The sequence below is a fragment of the Lonchura striata genome, chromosome 20 (assembly GCF_050655825.1).
Source record: "Lonchura striata isolate lonStrDom1 chromosome 20, ASM5065582v1, whole genome shotgun sequence".
Classification (NCBI taxonomy): Eukaryota; Metazoa; Chordata; class Aves; order Passeriformes; family Estrildidae; genus Lonchura; species Lonchura striata.
In genome coordinates, this window is record NC_140722.1 from 10,729,971 (window position 1) to 10,750,835 (window position 20,865).

General features: G+C 47.2%; 2 long non-coding RNA genes across 2 annotated transcripts; both read right to left on the reverse strand.

Moving 5' to 3' along the window:
* Positions 1-2,570: 2,570 nt before the first annotated feature.
* LOC146765732 (uncharacterized) lies at positions 2,571-8,682 on the reverse strand. The gene is made up of 3 exons (XR_014949677.1): positions 4,750-8,682; positions 4,550-4,672; positions 2,571-3,691 (listed from the first exon to the last, which is right to left on the reverse strand). It is a non-coding gene; the product is annotated as an uncharacterized LOC146765732 (long non-coding RNA).
* A 1,824-nt stretch (positions 8,683-10,506) lies between these two features.
* On the reverse strand, positions 10,507-18,000 carry LOC146765733 (uncharacterized). The gene is made up of 2 exons (XR_014949678.1): positions 14,189-18,000; positions 10,507-10,731 (listed from the first exon to the last, which is right to left on the reverse strand). It is a non-coding gene; the product is annotated as an uncharacterized LOC146765733 (long non-coding RNA).
* Positions 18,001-20,865: the final 2,865 nt, after the last annotated feature.

Below are 20,865 nucleotides of genomic sequence, written 5' to 3' on the forward strand. Positions count from 1 at the left end.
CTGTTTGCACAGCCCCAAAGTGTGACAAAGACCAAATCATGCCTTTTCTGCACCTCCAGCAAAAGGCTCTGCCTGTGGTTCAATGTTTCAGGTGCCAATGTTGGTGTCCCCTGCTTCTCCCAGCCCTGGGCAGGGAATGCCATGGGAACACCAAGTCTCACACCAAACACAAATTCCTCATTCTCCCCATATAATGAATCCAGCCACCTTCCCAGGATGGGCAGAGTGTCTGGTTTATCTCCCTCTGGATATGATGGGTATCAGAGATCTGTTCTCCCAGTCAGGTTGGTGATCTTCAGCCAACTTCTGCTGTTCAACAAAAAGTCACCCCTGAACTGTAGAAAACACTCCCAAGTATCCCTAAGATCCGTGAGAAATGGTCCCCAGGTTTGTCCACTGGCAGTGAAGCTATAATGAGGGAATATCCCCATGTCCAAGTGTGCAGCATGTTAGATTAATACTTCCTTTATTGTATTTATCAAAACCAATGTATTTGGCATTAAACATTAAAACCTCTAAATATTTTAAACCCAGAGGACATTCTTCACCTTCTATTCACATCTTTATGGTAGATGAAATTATTGGAGCCTACCATTTTCCCTCACTTCCCACAAAAAAAATGCTAAAAACCAAAGTAAAATGAAAGTGAAATTTCTCTGCATATACTGTTTTCTTAATGTCTGACTTATTTATTGTAGCTGACAGTCTCTGTGCCCAGGTCCATGGCTGCTCTCGCTGTGCTACCTGTATTTATCCAGGTGGCTTTGTGCCTATTAAAAAAGGGAATGTAGCAAAATTAATGTATCTTTTACAGCAGGAGAGCTGAATTTATTGGTCTTACCACAGAAATTAATTTAGCACTCCCAACTCCCCCTTGCTGGACGATAAAGACACAAAATGAAACTGCCACACAAAGTTTTGACAAAATTCACAGTCATATTAAAAAAAAAAAAAAAAAAAAAAAGCTATGGGTAATTTACCACCAAATCTGAATCAGCCTTTTATGCCAGTGAATGCACCAGTGGCACCATGAAAGGAATTTCTACCCAGTGACAAGAAAACATACCTGGGGGCTATATATAAGGGCAGGATGGAGAACAAACAGATTTATCCTAATTTTTTTTCAAATTGAAGAATATATTTGGGCAATAAAGCAAACTATGGGGCTTATGGAAGGCAGCATCCACTGGCCTGATGCACCCACTGGTGTGTGACAGGGTGATGGTGGATGTGTGGGGCCAAAGGATGCTGCATATGGGGGTCCAGCAGTGATGGAAAACACAGCTCAGAGGAAGCAGACGTTGTTCTGCCTCTCATCTGGTCCCGCACCAGGAAGAATCAAGCCAGCACATCCTCTGGATCAATATAAAATTTACATGTCAGTCCCCACCTCTCTCTCTGCACCCTTGTTTTAATGTTTCCTAAATATAAAAATCAAATATATTAAAAAAAAACCAACAAAACAAAAACACAAACAAACCCTAACAACAAAACCCAACCAGGAGAACAAACAACTTTTTTGTATTGAGGTTGATTGGGCAGTGGGTGGTGAAAGATTTATCCCGGCAGTAAAGCTGGAAAATGGCTATAAACCTCAGCAGAGTGTCTGTGTGCTGGGTCCGAGGGAGGCTAATTGTTTGTTTGTTCTTTGTGTTTATGGTTTATCTGCAGCTCAGCTGACAGGAAACCTAAACCTGAGGGAAGCAGCACATCAATTGCCATCATCTGCCTTCAGTGCACACCCTCCAGACAAAGCCAGGCTGGGGGGCAGCTCACACACCCGACCCGTGGAGGTGCCAGGGTGCACCAGGGATGCAGGGGAAGGAGGGAGAGGAGAGCAAGGACTCCCCACCACGGAGTTCACCTCCCTCCTGAGCCCTCTGCCACAGCGAGGACAGAGGTGCTGGTTGCACCAGAAAAAAGGCAGTGGGATTTTTCCTGCAGTACTGCCCCCCAAAGAGAGAAGATTGTTCTGAAAGCGATGTGCGAGTGCCACCAGCTTTGAAATTCCCTTGGGATTTCACTTCAGTGAATTCCTTCACCCAGAAGATTTTTGGGTGGTGGAGTGAGTTTCATAACTCAGTGTTTTTAGAGCATGACAAGCAGTAGTGCAGTCAGAGCAGTGCTGATTGCTGTCCTTGTCACCTCCCAGCCTTGATGGGATCGGTGGTGTCTCTGTCAGGATGGTTTTTTGCACAGGTGTGGCACACAAGGTGGTTTCACACCTTGGTGAAACCAGCCCAAGCCACCACTGTGGGGCTTCAGCCCCTCCAAGGGATGAACATCCTGCTGGAAGGAGCACCAGCTCCCTTGCCTTCAGGCACAGAGGCTGGAAGCAGGATGGGGCTAGAGGAGCTAACCCTGGGGAAGCATGGCACATAAGCCTGTCCTAGAATGGTCCAGGGCACAGCTACATCATCTCAGCAGCTTTCTATGCCTGCCAAAAACACACATCTCCCAAAACTTCAGCCCCACACCGCGTTGCACTGGCCCTGTGTCTCTTGCACTGCTTCAGAGGTGCTCCCACAGGCCAGGACACCCACACTCCCTGCCAGGGCCCTTGGGCAGGGAGGGTAGAGAAGATTTGCTGCAACAGAAACTCTTTAGAAACAATTGTCTGCCTCAGTTTCCCTGTTTCTTCCTTTTCTCCCCACACTGCGTCACTGCAAATGCTCTGAGCAGGGGCTGGATCCTGGAGCAGGGATGTGCAGTGCCCCACACACCCGAGACACAGAGACACTGTAATAATGATTATTGATTTTCCAGTTTCCTTCATGTTTCATGGGGTGCTTTGCTGGAAATGATATAAATTGCTGTCTCTGTTCCTATCCCAAGGCATGATGCAGCAATGTATTTTTTTTCCCAGTCCAAGGAAATAAAATGCAAAGTTCATTTCACAACGATTTAAAAGTTATATTAAGGTCCAGGGCTGGATGCAGCAGGAACAACGTGCCTGTAACTAGATAACTCCAGAGCTGGAGTGACTGCTGGGGTAAGTCACAGCTGTTCCATTCGATTTATCCCAGCTCAGGGTCTCCCACCCTGCAGGTTTTGGTTTACAGTAACTTTGTGCTCGCCATCCTGCAGCAGAACCCACCCCAGTAACACACCCAGGGAGATCCAGCTGCTCTGCAGCCACTCCTGGCCCAAAAAAAGTGCTCTTTGGGGAGAGCAGATCCCTGCAGGAATGCACTTACTGCATCCGTACTAAATATAGCAACAGAGCACACAGGGAGTGTGGTCCCTCGCCCCTGAGAATTGCAGGAGAGATTATTCATTTTCACTCTGTTGTACCTTCACACTGGCAGGAATTACCTTAGCCAAGGGGATGTAATAAATGATCTGTTCATAAACAGCTGATCATTTTTCCACCTCCACCTGCTCGCATCCCAAATTTCTAGAGGAAAAGGGGGCGAGGGCTCAAGCACAAGCAGTGCCTACAAGTCCAGAGAGCCAGGCATTGGCACAACCTTGCTCATTATACTTCCAAGGTATTAAAAAGTCTGGGTGTGATAAGGAAAAAGGAGGCTGTAAAACTTCATCCTTACCTTCCAGATAGTGGAACTGATCTTGCTTTTATTTATGCTGGTGTAAAGCAAAAGTAATTCCATCAGTGCTGCTGGTGCAGAACCCGAGCAGGTGATCTCAGAAGCGTGCCCGGACTCTCGGCTGGGGTTTTCTACTTTTAAATCTATTAATGTGACAAAGATTTTCTTGAGCTGCTGGAACTGCAGATCCAGCCTGCAGGGCTCAGAGTGAAGGGGAGTGAGAATGAAGCCACGTGTGCATATTTTCTGCATCTTTTATCATCCCCACTTGCATTGTTATGTTTGATATGATTTTAAAGACAGCTGACCAGGTTTTCCAGGTGGGAAATACAGATGGAATGGACATGCACAGCCCCATATGCATCCTGCATGGGAACACGGGTATGTGCTGGGGGTTACCCTGCCAGCAGTAGATTAGGGTCTGGGGGGTAACCAGAGTTAAACATGCCCAGATAAATGCATGTTCCCTGCTTGTGGACTTATTCTCCTCTCACACTTTTTTCCTCTGGTGACAAGAGGAAAACGAGTCCAGATTTGCATGTGCACAAAGGAAAACAAAATCATGTCCTTAACTCAATGCAGGCAATCCTAATTATTAGTCCTTGTTGTTATGTTAATTATTATTACTGCTGCACAAAACGATTGTAAATAGATAACATCACTTTTTTTTTTTTTTTTTTTTTTTTGCACCACGTAGTGGGGTTTTTTTTTTGGTTTTTTTTTCTTCTCCTCCGGCATTTTTCCTTGATGGTACCAATTAAGAAACCACAAGACAAATGTTAGGGAATCAGCTGGCGGGTGGTAATTTCCTTGCCAGCGAGGACGCAGCGCAGAGCCCGCAGCCTGCTGCTCTGCAGGTACCGCACGCTGCAGTGCTGACAGCAGTAAAAACTTGTCTCTGACAGTAAACTAAGCATGTATGACCCGGAAGACATAGAGAGCAGATAAGGGCAGGAACACAGACTCCATTTAGTGCTATTAAAATGGTTAAGTAGACTTACGATCAGGGATGCCAGGCTGAAATTGGAGACGCTCGGAAAGCGAGGAGTGGCAGATGCATGGCCGGCAAGTCAGGCTGCAACTTGGGTCCCTGCAGCACAGGAGGCTTGTGCCGTGTTCCCAGGCTAGGAAATTTTAAAAAATAAGAACACTTTACTAGGAGCAAGTTTTTTTTGCAAAGCAATATTCCTAGGAATCTTACACAGAAAGGAGAAGCAGCTCCAGCATCACTTGGTGGGACTCTGACAGGCATTGCAGTGAATGGAGAGGTTTTTTCTTATTGCAATACACAGAGAGGCACTCGCAGGTACAAACCCACCCTCTGCAGCACCACTGACCGGGACGGGACACCCAGAATTTGGGACGATTCCGTTTGAAACTGGGTTGTCCGGGGAGGTCTGCAGTGAGCACTGGCCCAGGGCTCGGCTGTGACCCTTGTGACACCAGGGATGCTTGGCAGTGTCCGTGCCTCTTGCCCCCACTGCCTCCAGTGCCACGGAGCTGTGCTGCCCTCCCGGGACCATCGGGGCAAGGACCACCGAGTCTGACATCCCAGCAGAGCTATAACCATGCTGCAAAACCCACTCGCGTGGTGTTGGAGAGAACAAACACCTCTTGTTTTATTACCATTTATGTGACAAATTGATTTATGGTCGATAGTGACAGAAAGAGCCTGACACAGAAAAAATATTTTTTTTAATCAAGGAATGATCGCCATAAAGAATGTGCTATATCAGTCAAATCTATCCAGCTGCAAATACCCTATATAGCATTAAGAAGATATATTTATTATAAACAACTTTTTAAGGCAGCTGAGGCTTGGAGGATTTTGACACAGGAAAGGATGAGAAGTATCATAATTCCATATGTGTCCAGGCATTGTGGGCTTCTTAATGAAATTTCCAGGTTTTGTGGGAGCTTTTGATATACACCTGTTACAGCTGTCAGGAGTCGTGCAGGTCCTGAAATATTTATTATTGCTTATTTTTTGCCCATATCCCTCTTGCTTCCCTTGTGCTTCATAACACTGAGGTTTCCTGGCACTTGTCACCCAACCACTGTGTCCCCTTCTGATGGTTTCTGTCCCTTCTGTTCTCAGCCTTCCTGCCAGGAAACTCCAAGGTGCCTTCAGAAGGAACCTCATGTCCCAAAACTCAGCAGCCTCCTCTCCTTGTCCCTGGGGTCTTCATTCCCATTTTCCAATCCCATTCCTCCATTACCTTCCATCCCACCCTGTGGATGCCCAGAACCCTGGCAACTCCATCAGAACAGCAACAAGACAGGAAAAAATGAAGGAATAACATTCTTCAAAGGGTCACTCAGCAGGTGGATTCTCCTGCCTCCACCAGCATCTCCCTCCTACTCCTCCCATCCACGGGAGTGTGTTGCCTGCCTGCCATCCTTTCCCCTTCATCCTATTACAAACACAGCAGTGGATCATTTGTTTCCTGTCCTTGAGGCATTGCCAGTGTGTGACCTGCCGAGCTGGCTCCAATTCTTCACTCTCTTCCTCGTGGCTGGTTGTTTCCCCATCTCTCTGTGCAACAGCAAACACACCTCGTCCACGGCTTCGCCCCGTGTCTTTTATCTTCCACTCTGTCTTCTGAAGGTGTGCTCGTTCTTAAATTCACATTTATGCTGGTTGTGAAGGTGGTTTGTAGAAAAAAAAAATAAAAAGCTGGGGTTAGTTAATGTCAGGGAGGTTTGCTCTGTAAATGTACAGAAGTAAATGAAGCCATCAGGTAACAGCCAGAATCCAGACTAAGGTAAGGAAAGAGGGGCAGAAAAAGTGCTTCCTGCTTGGGATATTTGATCCAAGAAGTTCTTTTTGATCTTTCACCCCTCTTAAGTTTGGGGAACTTGTCCAAAACAAAAATATCCTAATTCAGGAGAACAATTCATGTGCATAAAAGAAATTGAAAGGCTGCTGTTTCCTCACTTACTGTGTTTCTCTTTTGTCCTTTCCTTGTTTTATATTGAAAACAGTGGGGCTGACAAATAAGAAAGAAAAAGAAAACTGCTTTACTCTCTTTTTTCTTTCTTTTTGCTATTTTCAGAAGTTTTTGTAAGAATTTTGGCTCAGTGTGTTCCTGTTGGTGCATTTTCCCTGTGCCCAGCAGAATTACTGCTACCTCCCTGAAAAGCAAAGCAGGAATGGCCCCAGGAGGGAGGAGAGATGACTCTCCCCAGACATTATCTGGCAGAGGCAGTAGCTGTTTTGGGGATAAACAATGATGAATTGACTCCAGCTTCTTGCCAGAGCATTAGATAAGCAGTGTAGGACCATGCAAATCAGCCCTGCCTATTCCTGGTTGCATTTGTGCCCCTTCACCTCCTCAGTTGCCAGTGCCCGAGGTGCCCTTGGCTTGGCTATGGATGATGTTGGCTCAAAGTGGACAGAGCCAAAGGCAGACAGATGGGGAGGGGATCACGGCACAGGACTGGGCTCTGATCCTCCCCTCCAGCCTCCGGACCTGGTTCTGCAGTGTCTGTGTGTCCTTCGTTTTCTGCAACCTGCACTGAGCCCTGCATTGCAGCAGCAGAGGAGTCCCCTCGCTGTGCGGATCCTGCGCCGACCTGCAGCTCGCTGTGACAGGGGGAAAGGGCAGGGAAAGGTCCCAGGGCCCCCAGAGCCTCGTGTCTCCAGCAGAGGTTTCCCCAACCCAGCCCTGAAGGCTGTGCAAAAGTGTGGAGAAGCCCCTGTGTGCCAAAGTGACCTCCTCGAGTAAAGAATTTCATATTTCCTACCAGCCCTGGAGTATGACAGTCTCTGTCGGTGCTTTAGGATATAGATATATATTTATTTAGGATCATCTGTATTTCTGCGTGCTGCAAAGCTCCTCTGGATAGATAAAGAGATCCTCATCTGGCAGAGTCATTCCAGCAGTGAGATCCCAGGCTGACGGGATTAAAACCAGGTTTGGGGGGTTTTCTTTCCAATGTCCTTCCTCCACACATGCACCCTGTGAATGGAGGAGGGAAACCAGCACAGTCAAGCCTTCAGAACAGTCTCTCTATTGTGCCTCAAAGTAGAAAAGGTTTGGGTGCCAAATTTTTTACTGCAGTGTAAATTAAAATGCCTGGACGAAGATGATAGACACATCGCATGGAGATCAGCACAGCCTCCTGCCTGGTCAGAGGCATATTAGAATGGAGAGGAAACTATTCCCAAAGGCATTGTCTGAGAGAAAAAAAAAAATAAAACAAACCACAGCCAAGGGGGATCAGGACTCTGGTGCCAAGGCCTCTCAAAGCTTTTGGGTGGTTTGGGGGAGCTGGAGGAGGCTTGTGGCTCCTGAGCATGAATCCTGCCCATGCAGACATGCTGCAGATATTTGTCTCTCCCAGTGTGATTACACTCTGAAAAGTGACTTACCATTACTACCCTTGTGGGATTCTGGGCTTATAGGCTCTAGTTAATTTTCCACATTAATAAAAAACCCATATGAAAAACATGAAGGGGTTTTGTTTCTTTATTTTGTTTGGATTTTTTTTTTTTTTTTTTTTGCTTGGTTGTTTCCTTGCTAGAAGCTCAGTAAAGTCACCTGAGACTCTGGGGTTGAAGAGCCATAACTCTTCCCATCAGCGGGACAGAGTGATGGGAAGGGAAGCAGCTCCTGCCCTGAAATCACTGCTGGGTGGTTATGCCCTGCTTACAGGGGCAAAAGGTAATAAAATATATATTTTATCCCTAAATTCATCAGATCTGAGGATGAACATGCAGATCTGTAGGAAGCTGTTGGTTCTGAGGGCACTTTTGATGTGTGACCACACTTTAACCTGGCTGGGCTCAACAGCAGGACGTGGCAGGGACTGGCTCTTGTGTGGGCATTTCCAGCAGATGCTGGTGGCATAAACCTGCAGTAACACTTCCCCAGAGTGAGCAAGTGCCTGCTCAGCAGGGCAAGAGCCTTTCCTGCAGACAGGAGAGGAATTAACGAGAGTCTCAGGGTTTGTGCTCAAGTGTATCACAGAGTTTGGGCTGTTGCGGTCGTTTCTTTGATTAGGTTGTTCAGGGCTGATGCTCAGCTCCTCCAAAAGAGAAGGATTTTGTATGGCTTTGCTTCGGGTCCTGGGGCTCTGTACAATCCCTGCAGCTCCCAGATCCCACTGAACCCCTGAGCTGGTCTGAGAGCAGGAGCTGGGCACAGCACCTCCCCATCCCCTGACTGCTGCTTCTGCCCTGGCCGTGCTTTCTGCCTGGCACTTTTGGGAACCAAGTCCCACCTTGCAGCATTGCACACACGTGGAATTCACGAATCCAGAGCAAAGAATTTAGCAGGAGTCCTTTTCAGCCATGCTGCGTGCACTTGTGTATTTTGTCATGTTTGCATACAGTGTGCTCTCTGCTGACAAATAAATGTATTTATTAATTCACACCTGGCTTGGTCCCTGCTCTGTGCTGCCACGTGGGTCAGCAGCAGGGATCAGTTTTTTGTATTGTTTCCCCCAGTCGTGTGCAGGCAGCTCTGGCTAGAGAGGCTGCAGCCTCACACTCCCAGTGAACTGTAAAACCAATTTAAAAAAGACATTTCAGGAATTAATGCAATGCCCACTGCAATCACACTTTAGGCTGCTGAGGAGGCATATTCCAGCCTGGAATTTGTTACCTGGCCAGACCATTTGTCACAGCAGAAGAAGAGAAAACTTCCCCACCTTATAGCCCCTCTGTGCAAGGACAAGGTAGAAATACAGACAGGTATGTGTTTTAATCCTGCTCCCACTTCTCTGGAGTCAGTACCATGCTAGATTTGCAGGTAAAAAGGTTTTTAATAATTTTTTTAGCAATAATCAGCCTTTTGGTACCACCTCACTCTCCCAGCGTGGCTCATCTGTGGCAGATCACAAAGTGTTTCACAATGTATGTGAATAATTCAGCTGTTGCATGAGGAAACCGAGGCAGGGAGAAGCTGGCAGGACCCGGGGGGTTGGGATGGGGCCAGGGGCTGTGTCTCCCATGGGAGCTGTGCTGCAGAGCAGCCAGCTCAGCACTGCCCAGCTCCAGGGTGAGGCTGGCAGGAGCATCCCAGCTCCCAGGAGCCAGCTTTCCGAGGCCATTAGGTGCCTAATGATGCGGGCAGACACCCGGTGGCATTTGCACTGGGAATGAGGTGCTTTACATGCCTCGGCACCTCTGCAAATCCCGCTGGGCACCTACCTGCAGCTGGAAGCGTCTGCACAAGCCAGAGTATTTCCACACTGCTGCCTGGGAGGCTGCCCTGGGCTGTACAAAAGCTGTTTTGGCTGCAGACCTGGCTCTTCAGCAGGGGAGAGAAGGGCTGGAGGGCACCACGTGTTGAGCAGTCCCCTCCAAGAAACACCCCTTGCCCAAAGCCTCCCCCTGGCCTCCACTCACGGGCACCCCAGGCACACAGAGCTGTCACCACATCTCACCCACCCCTCCAACACTGCCTTTGGGTGAGTTTCATAGGTTTTGAAGAAGAGTTTAGCACAGCCTCTGTCCTGTTTGCACAACCACTCCACATCTCTGCCCATACCTGCTTATACCTCCTGCACCAGGTCCCCTTCCCTCGGCAGGGCAGAGGCAGGCAGGGATCCCTGTGGAGGGGAGGCTGCAGGGATGAGCTGGCTGGATGCCACATCTGGACATCCTCCACGTGCCCACAAACATCTCGTTGGGTTTACAAACACTGTGGGCAGCAGTTTTGCCAGAGGCTCTCAGGAGACCTCAGCTGGAGTAGGGTTTGGATAACAAACACATGTAGCCTGGGGGATTGAGTGGCTCAGGAAGGGGATGTGTGGGGGAGTTTCATGAATGCTCTGATGCTTCAGTATTCCAGCAACGGGCAAAACCTGAATCCTCCATCCCAGCTTTAAAAAGGCTCTCACAGATTTGTACCTGCTCTGAGCCCCTCTCAGACCTCAGCCCAAATCTGCCTTGCTGGAGCTCCTCCAGCAAATCATCCAGCAATTTATTCTTAAGCCAAATAGTCTTAGGTGTCTCCCTTAATAATGAATTTATTTCCATGCTATTTGGCACAAAGTGGAAGTCACACCTCCTGGTACATGGTTAATTTTCCAATTTTGTGGAAAACAGGCAGGGGAAACAAATGGCTTCAGCAGCTGTAAAATAATCTACAAGGCAGAGTGTGTCTCCTCATCTTCTTTCAGAAGGTTTTATTCAGCTCAGGCTTTCTATACTATCCGGTGATGAATGAAATACCTGGGAACAGCACAAAGTAACATTATTTATGGAGAATAGTAAAAGAGCATCCCATTTCTTAGCATGCCATTTTGGTAAGAGCAGAACTTCAAGATTTAAATTAGATTCCTCTCACTTAATTTCAATTCATCCCAAATTTAAAACCAGGTCTAGTGCAGAGCTGTTCTCTTGGTCTTCCCAATGCTCCTCAGATCTTTCAAACATCCGTCCCTTGGTAAAGGCTGGAAGACCATGAACACAGACTGAACAACCCTATTTTACTCTCCTCTACACATATTTTCTCCTCTGTGAGCCCTAATCATCCAAAAAGTCACACCCCACCATCATCTGGGACATTGAAAACTAAACTGAACAAAGAACTGGACTATATCACAACTCAGTAATTTGGTCAGGCCAGATTTTGATCCTTGCAAACAACTGCCAGAGCACCAAAGATAATTTGGCCAGTCACTGCAAGCATCCTGTGCTCAGGGTGGGCACCTGCCTCTCAAAACTGCTCCTCCTGCCTCCAAATTCACTAAGTCCTTCACAAACATGCTAAAGGTTTGTGCAGATTGCTGCCAGCTGACTTTGGTGGAACATGTCTTGGTACCTTGCTGAATCAGGGCCCCCACTTGGAAGGGCTTTATTTAGAAAATCATAAAACCATAAAATGTTTTGGGTGGGAGAGGTCCTTTAGAGGTCGCAGAGTCCAATCCCCCTGCAATGAGCAGGGAGAACTTCCACACACTTCATGTTGCTAAGCCTGGCATGAAAACCCTTTTCTTTTTTTTTTCTTTTTTTTTTTTCTTTTTTTTTTCTTTTTTTATTTGAAGTTGTTTGTTTGCTAGTAAATTCACAGTACGGCTGAGGTAGCACATTTGTGTTGTTGGGTACAAAGATAATGGAGGATTAAAATGCTGACAAGTGTGTAGAGAGGAAAATGATTTGGTTTCCTCTTAGCAATGCAGCAGCAGCTGGAGTGAGCCCTGCATCTGTGGCTGCTTCCAGGCAATTACTGCTTCCCTCCCAGCGCTCCTGACAAATGCTGCTGCTCTCCTGCTTTGAACTGTCAAACGCAGGAGTTGCCATGAGAAGTGGCTTCCCTCCTTCGGCCTTTCTTGAGCTTTGCTGTGATCCCTTCGGAGGATTTCCACAGGGAAAAATCCGAGCGTTTTTTGTGGTGGGGATTCCCCAGGAGGGAGGGTGAGAGGAGCCCCTGCACCTTTGTGAACTCCACAGGTTTTCTCACAAAACGCCAAAAAGGTGACTTCACTACAGGCTTTAATTCGACTTTAGCAGCAGCCCCAGCTGCAGTGTGGCTTTCCCGGTATTCCCCGTGGCTGTGCCAGGAGCCCATTACCCGGGTGAGTGAACTCCCCTTTGGGCCAGCATCGCCTTCCCTCTGCCACCTCCAGCTCTTGTAAAAACAAACACGGACTCCCTAAGTGCAATTAGCATCTGAGGAATGCCAAGAGAGGGAGATTAATCATTCATAAACTAAACAAATACTGTTCTGATCCCATTAGCCGAGAGACAGCGTCTCCCGTTAATTTACTTCTGTTTGAGGTGTATCTATTAACCCCTTTTAATCAGCTATTATTCTAGTTAAACTCTTAGCTGGGCTTGGTTATCAGAGGATGGGACCCTTCTGACACGAGATCAAGTTAAGATTATGGAAAACTTGTCAGGAATGAAAAGCCTTGCATCCATAATTAAGTTATAATCTAATTTGAAAAAGTGAGGTCTGCTTCTGAGGAGGGCCTCGCATCTCTGCTTCCCCTGAGCATCCTCTTCCCTCCACAGAGGTCTCTGTGCAGAATTTTGTCAGCCTAAACTCAACCAGACAGGTGTCACCATCATCTGCCTTGATGTGCTCACCCCCTGACATGTGCAGCTCTTCTCTGTGGCTCCCTTTGTACCTATGACAGAGCTGAAATTTAATTCTTTTTTTAAATGTCAGAGAGGCACCTGAAGTTAATACATTTATCAGTTTGCAGCCCTGCACTTAAAGCCAATTCCTGGCAGTGGATCCGTGTGTTCCAGCAGTGGGACTGTCTGTGGCAGGATGGGCTCTCCCATTTAGGGAGCACGTTCTGGAGGGAAAATTTAATATTTGAGACTACTGGTAGCAGTGTATTAGATCTCCAGGTTTCTGAGGTCACCCTCGGTGAGCAGCTTCCTTCTGCCCTCACCCATGAGCAGGAGCAGCTGGGAGCTGGCAGGAGAAGTGTGTGTGCCCCAGAGATGCTGCTGGCATCCCGTGTGACGGCACTGCTGCTGGCTTGTCAGAATCTTTGGTATTGATGATTCCAGATTGTAGAAAGTCTCTGTCTTTCTGCCCCCTGCCAAAGCAGAAGCCATAATTGGTCTGTGCTGGTTTCCAGGTTGTTTATTCTGTTGATCTCTCACATGTTCTGCTGCCCTGCCCAGCTCTGTCCTGCAGGGCAGCGTGTGGGGCTCTGCCCTCAGTGGGATGTGACAAACATTAAATACCAGAAACTCCCTGGGCTGGATTTACAATAACGTGCCAATATCTGTCACCTACGTTGGACAGTGTGTCCCCAGCCTGAACCAACAGAAAAATGCCAACACCACAGTGAGACATGGAGGGCATGAAGAAGGAGAAAAAGGACAAGGCACACCCAATTTCCTCCATCTTGTGCCCCTTGGACCCCTCATCTAGAATCCTAAAATTTTACTTCTGCACCCGTGCCACACATAATTATTACTTATATCAAACACTCAGAGCTTGTAATTCATCCTGTAAGATTGAAAACTCTTTTCCATGGACAGAGATCACAGACAGTGTCTCTGGAGGCTCTGTCCAGGGGGGTTCCTGACCCCTGCCAGGGTCCCAGGGCAGCCAGAGGGATGCTCTGGACTCCCACACTGGCTCAGATGGAGCAGCCAGGCTGGACAGGGCAGCAGGAGTTGCTCCCTGCTTTGGGGTCACTGTTCTGTGTTTGATGCCACGAGGGGATGCCAGAGGAGCAGGGCTCCCAGCCTGGGGGCAGGGAGTGGCTGGGTGCTGCTGCTGCTCCAGTTATTCAGCCCGAAATTGAGCGGTGAGAGGAAAAGGTTGTGTCCTGTGTTATAAATGCCATTGCTCACCCAGCACTCGAATTTTCCACTTTTTGGGTGTATGGCACTGCCAAAGCAGAGCTGGCTTTGTCTCAGTGGGCAGCTCTAAAGGGGCTGGGGTTGAGACCTGGGAAAAGGCAGCCCTGCACCCACAGAAGCAGAGCTGATGCTCTGGAAATAAGAATTTTGATTAAATTGCTCAGTTTCTATTTTAAGAACCAGAATGGCTCAAATGGATTTCATTTTCCTCCAACTGAGAGCAGAATTTTAAGAAAAATTTGCAATTTAAGCCTGAAAAATCTTAGTTCCAATTACATCCATTTCCACACTGGGGATCACTTCCATGACAACTCCATGCAATCAACCAAATAAAGGAAAGGGAGGAAAGTCTCACCTGAGCTGCCCAGCTCCCAATTAGCAAAAGGTAAATAACTCTTATTTTCTCTCTCTTGCTTCCTGGGCTGTGATGGCTGATGAGAGTGGTGAGATGAGAGCCCTCCCTTCCTTCTTCAGTGCATAAATACTGCATCTTTTGGGGATTCACTCTGGTTAATTTAGGAGCTGCTTGAACTTTGCTTAAAGGCGCCTGCGTGTTACTATCCCTCGGAGTCGCCCGATGTATTTGTCATAGCTGAACCTGCAGTTCATTAGAGGTACAGAGTCAGCTAATTACTCCCCGAAAATGTAGTATAATTTTATGAATTATGCATAAAATATTAACAACTTGTGAAGTTCACAGAGATATGTGTAGGGACTGCAGGGCAAATGCTTCCTCGCTTGAGGGCTGTATACAAACCAGAAACAAATAATGCAAATATTTACTCTGGCATTGCAGGCGGGGTGGCAGCACACCAAAGAGTGTCATGGAGATGTGGGGTCCCCTCCAGTGCTCAGCCCTTGGAAGCAGCTGCCAGGCTCAGCACTTCTGCTCGCAGTGAATCCCCACTGATGGAGTCTCACACTCCAAGCCAAGCTGATTTGGGAAGGTCTGTGCTGAGTTGCATGGATGTTGGCCAAAATGCTGCCTTTTCCCAGCAGAGAGGTTCTGGTGCACTGGATCTGTAGGTATCCAGCCTTCTCACAGGCCAGGTGCACTGGAAGGACAAACCCTCAGCACGCCCAGCCCAGGGGAAGCCCTCCTATCCTGCAGACACAGCAGCAGAAAGTGATCCAGAATTTGATCCATGGACATTCTCTTCAAAGATGCAGATCAGCAACAGCAGCCCTCCTCTGACAGATGCTCATTTCAGAGTTCACCAGCATGCTTTGGAGACATAAAAATCAATATAAGACAGGGAACAATAAAGTTTCATTGTTCAGTAATGAGGTAGACAGCATCTATCACGAACTCCCAAAGTGCTGCTCACTGCAGGATTCTCCTCCACTGTCTCCTCCTGGCTGGAGATGAAGAGCCTCAGCTAAACAGAGAGAGGCTTAGCTGGGAGAAAAAGGAATTCTGGAAACTGAGCATCCCTCCATGGCCAGACTTCACTGCTTCTTCCTCTTGCATGCAGTATCAGAGCAGCACCCTGATGCTTTCAACTCAAGGTCTTGAGAGAGTTGCTGAGCTCCAAATCTTGACCTCCAAAGGGATCAGGAGTTCATGCAATTGTTTAATTTATTCATAGCATGAGAGTGTCCCCATCAGCACTGCTGAGGGTCACACAGGTTCTGTGGATAACTGTGCCAAGGCACTGGCAGGGCTGGGAAGCTGAGGCTCCCTGGATGGAAGGGAGGAAACCAGAGGAGACACCTTAAACCCTTTGACTCCAAAGATGCTGATGCAAATTCTTAATTTTTTTTCAAACAGAGGACTCCCCTCCATGTTGTTAGGGAGCCCACGAGGTGACAGGGAGGTATCTCAGGGCTCACTGCAGGGCTGGGGATTGGCAGTGCAGGTTCAGGCTCCTTTCAGAGCTCAGTGCAGGTTCAGGCTCCTTCCAGAGCTCCATCCCAGCTCCTTGCAGTGCAGGCTCAGGCTCTCAGCTCCATCCCTGTGTGTCCCCACCTGTCCTCCCGTCTCCACCACAAGCATTACCCAGAAAAACATTTCTTCCCTACACCCACAGCAGCTTTTATAAAACAAGCTGTGCTTCATTTAGTATTATTTTAACATAACTTTAATCACCTGCTTTTTTTCCTCTTCTTTTTTCCCCCCCATGCATTTTCTGCTGAAGAAGTGGAAATGAGCTGCTGGTTGAGTGGAATTCTTTATGCTTTACCCAGAAAAACCTTTAAAACCTGAGACAAGGCACATGCTGCAGCGACCAGGGGAACACAAGCTCATCTCTTCCTTGTGACCAGCTCCCTTGTACTGTCACACTAACAGGAAGAAATATGCAGTCACCCTTGCTGCATATTCTGGCAGGGTTATTGTCAACTTATTATTTTTTGACTCAGAGCCAAAAACGAAGGGCATTTGCATCTTGCAATTTTGCTGTTTGCTTGTCTTGCTTATGTTGCTGGAAATGACCTACAAGGAGTCAACAGCAGGCAGCTAGGACAACACAGGAGTGGAAAAGAGATGAAGCTGGGAAGTTCATATCTCACCCTGAAACATCCCACAGTATTTAGTTAGTGAGAAGAGAGCAATTAAAAAGCACATGGATGTTACATCTATAGATTTATTCTGATTTTTTGGGGGTTTATGTCATAAGACAGCACATATGGGATTTGGATTTCTCCCTGAAAAAAAAAACCAAAACAACAAAACAACCACACAATTAAAATAAATATAGCAACCAGATGCTAGACCTGTACATGGAGATGACTCTCATTAACATCCATGCAGTCAATGCAGAAAAAGGAACCACCTTGCTTATTTTCCTTTGTTTTATCTTATACCCTATCTTAACAAAATTGTTTTGCATCTTAAAGTCTGAGGATACTTTATTGGAAGAATTTACATAGGTGTGATAATGAAACTGCACAAATATAATTTACTGTAAGTGGCACTGAATTATATAAGCAAGAAAAGGTGAGGATTTTTGTGAAATACTGCTTGTCACAAAAAAAAAAAAAAATTAAAAAGTCCTAAGAAAAATATCATCTTAAAGGCAGTTTTGCATAATTGCTCTGTACATCTGACAGGGCTGGAATTGGAATATACTTTTTTTTTAGGTGTCAAAGCCTCAGCATTGACTGAAAGAGTGGTGCACTCTGCAGTCTTTGGTGCAATGCTTGGTGCATTACGCTCACGCTGTGAGACACCTCCTCTCTGCTTAAGAAATGGTTAATTTTCAAAGATAAGAAGAGTTGCTGTACAGCAATCAAATGGAAGCTAATGCACACCTAAGGCAGCAGGCAGCAGTTCTCCAAGCTGCTGGCATCGCATGAAGAGTGGGGGGAAAAAAAGGAATAAAAGAAACCTGAATGTTAAATGTGTGAAGAAAATATTCTCCATCCACACACCTCTGCTCTGGTGACAATGAAACTTTACACGTGTGTTGGCATTGGCCCATAGACTTCCAGCAGCATTGTAGGCACCAGAGCACCTACACAAAAAAGAGGATGAAAAGGCTGGCTTTGCAAGAGGGAGGTTCCTTCTCACCTGTCTCCTTCACAGGAGCAATCTTATCAAAGTCCCTGGAGTTATTTTCCTGCATGCAGACAGAGGGATTTGATGGAGAAGGAGAGCACAAGGCAGCCTGTACATTCTGTGGGTGCAGGATGTATGGAGAGGCAGCCCCAAGTCCCTGCAGGGCTGAGGCACCGACACGGCTGCAGAACACCTTTAACTTCACTGCTTCACTGCCTTCAGGAAAGCAAAGAGGATCCAAGCATTGCAAACACTCTCTGAGTGCTCTAACCCCCTGTTATCAGTAAATCTCTCCTTGAAATGTCTGATGTCATCAAAGGTCCCTTTCCAGGTCGCCGTGGTTGTCCCCTCGTGCCCCGACCCACCGACAGCCCGTGATGCTTTGGTGACCTTTGTCTCAAGGTCACAGTTTTATGAACTTGGCAAATGTGTTTCTTATTCCTCTTCTTTTGAACACTTTTCTGGTGACAGCTCTGGAAGGCATCCTTACACTGCAGCTGTCTCCCAGGATTCATCGAGAGGATTTTTCAGGCTGGGTTGCTTTTCCCAGGGTGTAGAGTTCGTGCTGGATGGCATCTTACCAGGTAACATCGTTGTGGGGCGGGTTCCATCCTCTGTTCCAGGTTGGAAAACAACTGGGAGCAGGAAGCAGTGAGAGCCTGCTAAACAAGGCTCTCACACCTAATTATCATCAGGCAAAATTAAATGAAAGAGAAATGTTTATGCAGTCAGTAATTACTGAGCACAACATTCACGGAGCAGCTTGGGCAGATCCCCCCGGCCGATGGAGAGGCTCTGTAGGAGAAACAAAGTTTTTAGTTCTCTTCTTCTGTGAACAATTCTCTGTACCCTCCACTCTCTGAGTATTTATTTCTGAGGTGAGCAGTTATCAGCTGTAGGGAGAAAGCTGCTGCAGTGAAGTGCAGTGAAGCTCTGAGGGGCAGGAGGGACACACACATGGACACACCCTGCCAATGTCAGCCAAGGCCACCTGCAGCTACAAGGGTTCTTCTAAACATAGGTGAGCCCCAAAACGGGACAGAAGTGGGGCAGCACAGCGTGATTCCCTCCTTCAGAGCCAATGGGAGGTTAAATGCCTGCTCCACCCAAGGGGCAGGGATGCTGAAGCATCCCAAAGGACTTTCCCTGCCCCTGAAGTGGAGCAGGAAGGCCGGGGCAGTTTACACTTGGTGTGCACAGCCACAGCTGTCCTCTAAAGGGTCCCACACCATGCTGATGTAAACACATCCACACACAGGTCATTGTAAAACACACCATCCATAAGTGTCCTTTCCAAAAATAGCAAATCAGGGGAGCAGCACCTTATCTGCCCACAGGCATGTTCCTGGGTGGCTCCCTGGGGAAGAGGGACCAGGACCAGCTCTGCAGGCATCCCCCAGACACCCATCACTGACTCAGCAGCTTCAGGCGGCAGGAAAAAAATTATTCCAGGAGGTTAAATTGATTGCCAAGGAGGTCCAGCAAACCTGACAGCCTCCGAGTGGCTCAACTTCATTTAAGTTATTTCAAGGCAATTCCAGGAGGGCAAAGAGGAGAGCGGCACAGGGAGCCACCGACGGCCAGCCTGTTCTTAAAGAGCACAGCTGCATTTTCTGAGCCCATTCTTATTTCTGCTTCTTCTTCAAGGGATAAAATTTCTTGCAGAATGAAACCTTTTTCTTTTCTGGTTGTTTTTTTTTTTTTTTTTCCCTCCTTTTTAATGCCTGGGTGGCTGCCGAGGAGGGCAGGAGCTGATCCAGTGTCCAAGCTCTGAACCAGAGAATCAGGAGCAGTATTGGGTGACTGCATTTCAGGAGGCTATAGCAGAGCCCACACGCAATTCCACAAGCACTGCAATTAACTATTGCACTGTTGGGTGCCAAATAAATTACCTGAGTGGCTGCTCTGAGGCACTTAGGCTGTGGAGCAAGCAGATGATGTACTATTCACCAGATATTTTCATAAGTAGGAGATAAGAGAGGCTGGAGGAGAGCAAATCAATGTCTTTTTTAGATCTATGGTGCTTGAAGCATCTGTCAATGGTGAAGAGTAAATATTTACTTTTCAACATAAAGTCCATATAATCACTTTTCTATCAGTCACTTACTGCTCCTGAGTGTTTCTTACTACAATGTTGATATTTGCATTAGCTACTTACCCTGGCTCTGAGATTCATACAGTTGTCAACTGCATTTAGACTTCAGCTGAAAATCCCCGGGTCCTGTACCACAGCTGCTGCAATTGCTAATGGCAATTGAAAAGAGAAAGCAGTGATATTTCCTACAGCAAATTACAGGCAGAGATAAAGACAGAGCTATGGCATGAAGGTTATAATAATAGGCTCCCCTGTGCTTATTAAATTAGGGATCCCATTGGATTCACAGTGTGTGATTGTGGGCAGGACATGGTGAGGAAAACTTAAATTTGGAGCAAGGAAATGTTATTTTACATTTTTAAAATGTAATTTTATTGCTGGGAAAACTGAGACACAGAAGTTGAAAGTGACCTTGCTCAAGGTCAGAGGCAGAATTGTCTCAAAAATTGAGAAACTGATCCCAAATCTAAAAGCTGGGGGATCTGCAAATCACCAAAAGACTATTGCTGCTCCTTGTACACTCAGAACTGACAGAAAATCACCCATGCAAATGCTTTCAGGTAGATGGAGAGAAGAAGCAATGCTGTTCGACCTGAGCAACAGCTAGGGCTCAGTCTGGTACAGACAGGGAGAAGGGAGCCACAGCCAGCACCAGGCATGGGCAGCAGTGGATACTGCTGCAGCAAAGGGCCCACTCTCACAGAAACCCAGAGTCAATTTAAAAGCTTCAGAAACAGCTCCAAACATCCTGCAAAAAGCCTTGAACAGCAGCTCCCATCTCAGCCATCGGAAGTTACTTTTCACACTTTGCAAGCAGAGGGAGAACCAGGAACTGGTGGGGCAGCTGGAGGTGACTGGAGCAGGACAGAGGCACGGGGTGCCCAGCTGGGTGCCCTGTGTGTGACACAGACTTCACATTTATATAAAGCCTGTGGGGTTTATTCCCAGTGCTTTGGAACAGACAGAGTAAACCACGGGCTCTGCTGAATTTTCAGGACCAGATTGAACTTGTGCTGCTGTGTAAGGCTGTGCTGCAAGATGCATGATGCCCCTGGGCCTCAAGGCTTTTTTTTTTTTTTTTCCTCTCATTTTTTACAGCACAGAAAGGAGGTGAAGGTTTGCCTGAAGGGTTTGCTTGTGGGGAAACCTCAGCTCAGCTCTGCCTTGCCCACTTCTGCCTCAGTAGCCAGAGAGTTCCCCCACCCAAACAGCAGGACTGGGAACCCAGCAGAAATGAACTCTGCCCATGGCTAAAGGGCAAGGTTAATTCTGAAACTTGTGGGAATAAAAAATAAATAAATAAATAAATCAAACATGGTTTATGGTTAAACAGGTCCCAGCAATTAGCTGAGCTGGGACATTAACCTCAGCCTACACCTCTGCTGGCCGTGCTGCTGCTACCAAACGCTGCGGGCCGGATTCTGGCTCAGCTGCTCCT